Here is an 8,805-nt window from a genome sequence, read left to right on the forward strand (position 1 = left end):
AGCCATGGGAGGAGAGGTATGACTCGTAAGAAGTGGTCCTGATGCAAAGGCTACTGTAGGCATCTTCCCACGACACAAAAAAGCAGTAGGTTTGACTGAGCCAGAGGTGGTCCTTAGGTGAGGCTGCAGGGAGGGAGAAGGGCCTAGTGAGGGATGGAAGACCCATGCAGGAGGGAGAATGGTTTCAGTAACCATGGTGATCCCGTAGTGGCCCCATCGACACTCAAGATAGTTGGTGATTGAGCTGCTCTCCAAAGGTGGCCAGGAGTCAGGCTGGACAATGAGTGGAGAGTGAGCAGAGACCCCAGCCATCTCCTGCCTGCTCCTGCGCCAGCTCTGCACTGCCTGGACTCACAGGGCCTCGGCCTCAACAAGACCGCCCACCTTGCCCTGGGTCTGAGCACATCCACACTGGTTAGAGCACCTGGGTCCTGGGGCAGTACAGCTGGGAGCACGGGGCAGGATCTGATGACGGAGAAGGAACAAGCAGAGGAGGCAGCATTGGGAGGGGCTCATCACTTCCTGCAGAAGGAAGCCCGGACCTCCCACTGCACATGGCACTGAACGTGGGTTCTGGGCCGCACTCCTAGGCCAACTAGTGGCCTGACTGGGGGAACTAACTTCATCTTTGGGCTTCACTGTAAATGAGATTCTTATAGTAATCTGCCCGAGCAAGTTATTATAAGGCCTCCAGATAATGAGGCAAACAGATGGTACTCAACACATGAATGAAATGTATCACTTGCGTGAAGCTGCAGAGCTGATAATCAGTGTCAGTTTTCCCACAGCCTGTTTTGTGGCCTGATTTCCTACAACTCCATCCATCTCAGCTGCATGGACCACTCCCGTGTGCTGCGACCATCTGCTCTCGGGGTCTGGTTAAATATGTGATGGCCCATCCATCGCAAGAATACTATGTAGCCATTAAAATAAGGGAATGCATCTGAACGAGCTGATAAAAAAAAGATGTCCAGATATGTTGTTAATTGGATGGGACAAAATGCAGAACCTGGGTGAAGAAGGATGCTTTAATGCTGTGTTTGCAAGGATACTGCTCAGCACACACGGTGCACACACATATGTGCTGGTGGCTGCACGGCTTCCCTCCTGGAAGGGTCCACAGGGAGCTGTTAACACAGATTCACTTTGGAGCAAGGGCCCAGGCGGGCAAGTAGACCTTTGCTTTTCTTCTTACTCTTTCTGTGCAGTTGACATTCCCTACCAACCCTGATTCAGTGCAGTTCTGCGGCGGCCCTGGGTCATGGTGCTTTTCATGCATGAGCTCCCCCTCACGCCACCATGACAAGGCAGGCTCCACTGTTATCCCTATTTTGCAGGTGAAGGAGGCGAGGCACAGAGAGGTAAAGCAATGCACTTAAAGATACACAGCAAGTAAGGAGTGGAGCTGGAATTCAAACCCAGGCTTTGGAGTTCCAGAGTCCCCACATTCACCTACCAGGTGACACTGTCCGCTGATGTGTCATTTTTTTAATCTATTTAAAAATTTCACAGCAGTTTTCTGTGTTGCAGGCCAGTTTTTACTTCTTTATATGCTTGTTTGCTTTCTTTTTTTTAACAGAACAATGACCTATGAAGAATTGTTCCAGTATCTGCAATTCCTATTGTCCCTCCCTCCCTGACCACACCTGATGGGACGCACAGGTGAGGGATGAGCGTGACTTTGGGAGTCAGGTGACCCTCATTCTCACCCCAGTTCTGTGCCGACTGCAGCATGACCATGCTGGGCACCTTTGCCTCCCTGGCCTCGGCCTCCATCTGTAGAGCTAGGACGATGCTGGAGCCTATGACCTCCACGGGCCCTCCTGCTCAAGGATTCTCTGGCTGTCTCTGGTCTATTTTTGCCTGACACCTCTCCCAGGGGCCTGTGGGTCTGAGCTAATTTCCCTGGCTGGCCCCGATCCAGGCGGCTCAGGTGGAGAGTGCCAAGTTAATGAGGCCAAGGTCATGGGCCATTAGCGGCTTTTGGAGGAAATCATGGCTCTGCAGCTAGACTACAGCTCCCCCACCAGTCACTGGGCTCGGGCACAGACAGGCCCCGGGGGATGACAAGAACAAAGCTGGCTCCTGCAAGACGTCACTTCCAGTAGGAGCCACTAGGAGGCCAGGCCCGGTTCCCCTTTGTGACTGCGGCGGCGCAGGGGGACGCGGGAGTGTGTGGGGTGGGGGTGGCGAGAGGACCAGCTGGTTTATCAAGTGCATCCCCTGCCTGCAAGCAGACCCACACCTGCTCAAACTAGGAAGATAACCAATTCGATTTCTTCAAAGCTAAAGCAGAGGGCATGTCCAGATTCTCCTGGCGCCACCTGCTGCCTGGCTTCCCTCCCTCTTTGTCCGTGTGTCATGCTATAGCCTCCTAATCAGGGGTGGGGTGGAGAAGGGCTTCCTCTTCTACCTCCTTACCCGCCCTGCGGACAGGGCGTTGTCTGTTCTGTTCACAGCTGCTTCCCTGGCACCTAGACCGGTGCCTGGCATGCGTACAGCAGGAGCTCAACAAATATCAATCGAGTGAATCAACTCACCTTTGTCCCAGAGAGAGGCTGTGGACTACGTTCGAAAGGACACAGCATCACCAATGAGTTCTACTTGGTTGTTTTCAAACATTCCTATTTCGAAGAGTTGGGGGAAGCTGGATATTTCGAGAAAAACTGTGTGAAGCCTCCAGGAAGACAGACTGATTCCTTCTACAGTGGGCCACCACCCCCCGATTCGAACATTTGGCAAACTTGAATTTTCTTATTCCAGGTTTTTCAGTTCCGTTCAGTGAATGTTTATTATTAATTATTATACAATACTATTAATTTTTAGTTGAGTTCTTACCACAGCCAGGCTTTGGGCTAAGCACACGACAAGTACCAGTTCATTTAATTTCCATCACAACTGTGTAAGATGGGCACCACCGTTATTCCCATTTTACAGGTGGGAAGACTGATTCAAATGGAGGTTAAGTCATTTCACTTCCATACGTCCCCGTGGGGTGATGGAGGGAGCCCAGCCTGGCGGGACAGGGAGGGCCTGCAATGCAGCCACAGTGGAGCTGAGCCCTCTGGGTTAGCGGGTCAGAGGTGAGAGGAAGGGCCTCTGAGGCAGGCGAGACTGCGTGAGCAAGGAGGTGCTCTGATCTTCCTCCCCTGAAGTTATCCCTGGGGCGGAAAGCTCTCAGACCGTTCCATTGGAAAAACGCATAATGCAGGCAATTTCCCAGCTTGCACATAAACATTTCAAGGAAAGGAAAAAATGATCCTCTTTACACTTTTCTTCCATCTTTTGTGCCTGCTGCTGCTTGTCTGGCAGACAGCTCAATCCGAGGAGAAGACACAGAATATCTCTCGTCAACCGTGACACAGAGAGCGGGCATCTTTGCTCAGCCCGTCAACGTCATCTTTCACTTCAATTGAGTAAAAAGGCAGATGTTAATGTTTTTCCTGTTAAGAGAGAATTTCCTTTTTTTTTAAATGCATGGGGTTTTTCCTTGATAGGCCTAGTCATGTTTCATACATAATAGCAGCTTAGTGGTGGCAAGAGCGAGGGTTTGGGGGCAAGACACCCTGCGCTTGACTCTCATTTCCACCACTTACTAGCTATGGTCTTGACCTTCAGGTTCCTTCAGCCTCTGTCCCTTGACCTCTGTGACAAGACAAAAGATACTCAACAGGCCAGTGATAACGAATTCACGCAGCCGTGCTGGAATAGATGGGGAAACATTTGCCAAAGAAACTAGTATGATGCCTGAGTCATAGTGAGCGCTCATAAGTGATACTCATTATTGCTAACAAGAATTCTAGTTTATATAAGAAATTAAAGCTATGCACCTTTCATGGTGCTCTGCAAATAGTACCATTATTTCCAGGGGCTTTGCTTGATGAGCCAGGATGGTCTAGGTTACACTGCAGTAACAAACAGCACCCAGATCTCAGTGGTTTACAGCAACAGAGTTCACTGCTTGCTCACACTACACATCCATCATGGGTCAGGTGCAGTTGTCTGCTGTTGTCTTCCCTCCCAGGGCCCGGAGAAGGGAGCAGCCAGTTTCGGGAGCATCACTGGTAGAGGAAAAGGTCTTATATCAGTATCAAATGCTGTGGCTTAGAAATGACACGTCAGTTCCATTCAAAGCTCTGGTCAGGACTGATTACATATTCCTCCCAACCATAACGAGGACAGGAAGAATAATCCTAGCGTGTGTTTGGAATGGGGGGAAACCAGAAAAAAGTAGCCAACAGCCTTACTGATTAGCACAATGCTTTCTTTCTTTCTTTCTTTCTTTTTTTTTTTTTTGAGGAAGATTAGCCCTGGGCTAACATCCACTGTCAATCTTCCTCTTTTTGCTGAGGAAGACTGGCCTGAGCTAACATCCGTGCCCATCTTCCTCTACTTTATATGTAGGATGCCCGCCACAGTGTGTCTTGACAAGTGGTGTGTAGGTCCACACCCGGGATATGAACCAGCAAACCCCAGGTGAGCAAGGCAGAACGTGTGAACTTAACTGCTGCGCCACTGGGCCGGGCCCAACACAACACTTTTGAGAACCACTTTCCCACCCAGAGTGATGGCTGGACAGTGGGAGGGAGGCAGGAGACAGAGGGGGACGAGGAGGACCCAGAGGGTCCCTGTCTGGAGGGTGATTCTAGGTCAATGTGCGGGGCTGAGCCAGAACGCTCTGCACCTTTTACTTCCGGACCTGACCCAAACACCCTGGCCCATTCTGTTCCACAAGTGAACAGGCCAGTCCTGCTAGGGGGTGGGGGTCCCGTGCTCTCGACATGGATGGTAAGGCTGGATGTCCCCTGCTGCTCTGGCCCTCCACGTGATGGACAAAGCAGAGTCTCAGAGCAGCATTTCCCTGGCTCCACCCCTCCTGCTCTGCTGGATTCCAGGACCTACTGGATTCTTCTCATAGTTTTGGGAGCCCCGGGCAATGTCTCCGGTGTGCTCCCCCCCTGCCTTCTTGGCTCCTTCCTGGTGCCAGCCATCGGCCCCACCCTGCTCTGGCTCGTGCATCTCCAGTTACTGCTGACGTCAAAAGCAGCAGCTTTACCGGCATTGTCCTCCAAGGTCCCCCGGAGCCTCAGTTTCGTGGCTCCAGCAGCAGCGATGTCTGTGCCGACAGTGCCACCTACCGTCCCTGCAGAGGCTGGGCAACGTCCAGTGCTCCCAACGTCCCAATCTTGCACTGCAGCCCTTGCCAGAGGCCTCAGCATGAGTGCTGGCATGGGAAGCTTGAGTGGCTGACACTGTAGTCCGTCGGTTTCCTTTCTGACCCATGCTGGCCTTCCTCCAGGTTCTGGACCTCAGGTCTTCTCCAGACTCCCCCCGCGCAGAGGCACAGGCCTTGCAGACATGGGTCCTCCGCCTTGAATAATCCACCCCGGCTTTCCTCCCCATGCTCCTCAACCCTTGGTCAACCTTCAAATGTGAGCTCAGATGCCGCTTCTCCAGGGAAGGCTTCCTTGACTCCTCTGACTAAGCCAAGTCCCGACAGACGATCTCTGTCCGTAATGTTGGACTGGCAGGTCATGATGGGGGATCCTATCAGAAGAGACACCCACTCGCCGAAAGCCTTTCCCAACAGCCAACAAATGCTTCATGCTCCTCATGAGAACTAATAGGTCGCCCCTGACAAGCTGCTCACGCGGCCTTTGTGGTCTCCAGGGCGAGAGGTGCAGGCCCGTCAGACAGCTGGGCCTTGGGGCGAAGGCCACTGTGGGTTTCCATTGGCCCCAGAATGCTGACGTAGGTGAATGTACGTGTCGACCTGAGTGGCGAGGAAAGGAACCTTCTTTGTTGTCTGTTTACCACGGTTGACTCACACCCTCCTTGTATTAAGAAAAGCTGACATTTCTGTGTCAGTATGGGTCTGGTCCTCACTGGAGGCAGGGAAGGCAAGCCCAGTGAGTGTTCTGGGTGGGGCAGTTTCCCAAGAGGCCCGTCGTCCCGAGAGCTGGTTGTCAGCCCTGACATATAAAAAAATTGAGGAAACAGTAACAGTAACCCATTTGCGCATAGCAGGTAAATTAGGGTCCATTCTTCCCAGGGAACGCTATGTGGGCATTGAAAAGAAAGGAGGTGAAGGCAGCAGCCTTTGGTGCAATAAATTGGCAGCCCCAACCCCAAAGGAGAGAGCTGGCTGGGTGCTTGTGCACTAAATCTGACCAGCCACTGTGTGTGTGTGTGTGTGTGTGTGTGTGTGTCTGCATATATATCATTTAAATATTTAATTTATTTGCTAACATTTAAATTTCAGGAAATTTCACGTCTCGTGGTCTCTAACTCTGAGATCTCTTTAAACATGACTTGGGCAACACGTGGCCCTCACTCCTCCTCAGTGACCGTCTTGGCTGGATCGGAGAGGCCAGTTTGTGTTTCCAGTTCACCCCACCCAGTTCCTGTCTGGCCTCTTTGGGTGCCTGGGTTGCAATCCCCACTTCCTCTCACTCCACCTCCCCCTGCCTGCTGGGTGCCGCTTTCTCCCACCGCCACTCAGGATGCTCACCACCCTGCAGGGTCAGCCGGACAGGGGAACCTAACCTTACTCATCACCTGAAAAAACTGAGGCCCAGAGAGGGGAAGTGACTTACCCAGGCTCACACAGCTCTTGCTGGGCAGAGTAGAGGCCAACCCCAGGCTTTCCAACTCTGGGATTTAAGGAAAAAAGTGTGATTTTTAATAATCCAAAGATTTCTAAGGTGTGAAATGGGACTCTATCCTGTCCCCAACTAATCGCCACCCACAGAGTTAGTGACAGCTGGTAACAGGCTAGCTTTGTCCTTCTGGGTTTGTCTCTGCTTCTACAAACACAGAGATCGAGGCTCACACTCCCGCAGTTACACCCACATGTCTACAGTTGGGTTTTTATTTAAGATCACAGCCTTGCAGATGTTCTGCAACGTGCCCCCTCACGCCCTGCGTCCGGGCCGCCTTTCTGATGCGGGGCGCATGGGGCCATCACCTTCCATCACCGCCCAGTCCTGAGCACAGGGCCAAGCAGAGGGGACGCAAAGCCCTGCCATCTCCCTGCGGGGTCTCCCGTCATGGGACCCTGGGCATGGTACTCCCCTCTCAGTGCCTCGGTTTCCCCACAGGGCCTGGCACAGAGACAGGGCATGTGAAACAACTGCTCAGTTCCTTCTATTTCAAAAGAAATCTTCTTCTCCTGTCAGGCCTTAGGAGCAGCACCCTGCGGGCCTTCTCTAGGGTGGCATTCCGGGGGGCAGTTCTGACCCAGACCACAATAATGATGTCCCCAGCCCATTCCCGTGGTGCTGGGTCACTTGGACAAAGGGCCAGGGCCCTGGCCTTCCATGTCCTACCTCCCCCTCCTCTGCTTCCTCTGAAGCCACCTAGAGAAGAGCACAGGTCCCACAGTGACTGCTTCCTGGGGTCACCTGGCTGTGCCACAGGGGGTCCGGGAACCCATGCAGAACCTGGGGAACCCTCCCTCTTCCACCTCCCCCTCCCCCCTTCATGGGCATCGGGACACAGAAAGAGCAGTCAGACGAGGTTTGAATCCAGGCTCTACTCCCTTGGACGAGTTATCTAAACTTCCTGTGCCTCAGTTTCTCCATTTGTCAAATGGGGACAATAATCCTATTTTCAAAGGGTTATTTTGAGGATGAAGTGAGAGGGAGGCCATGTTCCCTCCACCCCGTCCCCAGGCCCCAGGAGCACTGACCAACGAGGTCTGGCTTTTACCACCTCTGTAGATGCCAGTCACCCATCTGAGGACTAGTGTTACTGAGTTAGAACCACACCCTCCCTTTAGAACCCAAGGACACCAAAAAAGGAACTGAAATCCACAAGTAAGTTGGCCGGGCTCCACCCTCAGCCTCAGCAGCCCCCCTCTGCTGGCCAGCTCAGAGGACGGCCAAGTCCAGGTCGGCCGGGCTCTCCGGGGTCACACAGGTGTTGGCTCTCACCGGCTGCCTGGGCTGAGTTACTTCTTGTTGCCGACGAAATGAATACACGAACACCAGTTGCTGTGCAGTAGTCTTCTCTTTCTATACCCTGAGCTAGCCGGGCTCTTTATTATTATAGCTTCTAAACAAAGCCGGCCTTTTGCCAAAGCAGTGAGTCAGCGACCTAAACCTGCGCAAGCGTCCCACAATAATGACCTTTCCCCTACACATCTGTTCATAACAGGTTCCTTCATAATGTTTCAAACTCCCAAGGTCCCAGGCTTGCTCCTTTTGAGGAGCTGATAAAACATTCTTGTTTGCAAGCAATGTTTTTCCTGGGGACTTGTGAGTTCACCAGGCAGAACATTCTGTTTGCAGAAAAGTCCAGCCAGTCTTGTGGATGCCTTGTGTGCAAGCACAACCACATCTCATGCCAGGTCTCCTTCACTTCTCCACTCTGGGCTCATCTCCGGCCACTCCTTCTCCACCCTAAACCCCACTGCAGCCCCGCCTCTGAGGGTGGGCCTGAATATAACAGGTGCTTCGTGGACGCTGTGACTTTTGCTGGGTTTGTTTCTGTTTTTGACTCAAATACCTCTAGCAGAATGCTGTTGGTATAACGTGGGTTTCCCAGCACTTCGAAGTTTGAAACAAATCTGAGGCAGGTTTTCACACAAACGGAATTTTTGCAAAGCACTGACTGGCTGTGACATCAGGTGCAAAGGTTGGTGGAGGTCTAACTGGGTAGGAATTTTTATCAGGACCCTTGTGGTTTGGGTTGGTGCTCTAGTTACAAAGTCCCACAGGTTTTGAGGGGTCCCTCCCAGCCCCGCTTTCTCATAAGCCCTGTGAGTTGTGGTGCTGGCTCTGGCAGAGCATGAGCCTTCAGGAG

General features: G+C 52.4%; 1 long non-coding RNA gene across 2 annotated transcripts; it reads right to left on the reverse strand.

The window, feature by feature from the left end:
- Positions 1–2,764: 2,764 nt before the first annotated feature.
- On the reverse strand, positions 2,765–8,381 carry LOC102150090 (uncharacterized). 2 transcript variants are annotated; one of them, XR_002804591.2, is made up of 4 exons: positions 7,935–8,052; positions 6,597–6,653; positions 5,057–5,972; positions 2,765–4,061 (listed from the first exon to the last, which is right to left on the reverse strand). It is a non-coding gene; the product is annotated as an uncharacterized lncRNA (long non-coding RNA). The 2 variants fall into 2 exon arrangements; XR_289681.4 differs by lacking the exon at positions 2,765–4,061 and having other exon boundaries at positions 4,266–5,972; positions 7,935–8,381.
- Positions 8,382–8,805: the final 424 nt, after the last annotated feature.

Source organism: Equus caballus, chromosome 28, assembly GCF_041296265.1.
Source record: "Equus caballus isolate H_3958 breed thoroughbred chromosome 28, TB-T2T, whole genome shotgun sequence".
Classification (NCBI taxonomy): Eukaryota; Metazoa; Chordata; class Mammalia; order Perissodactyla; family Equidae; genus Equus; species Equus caballus.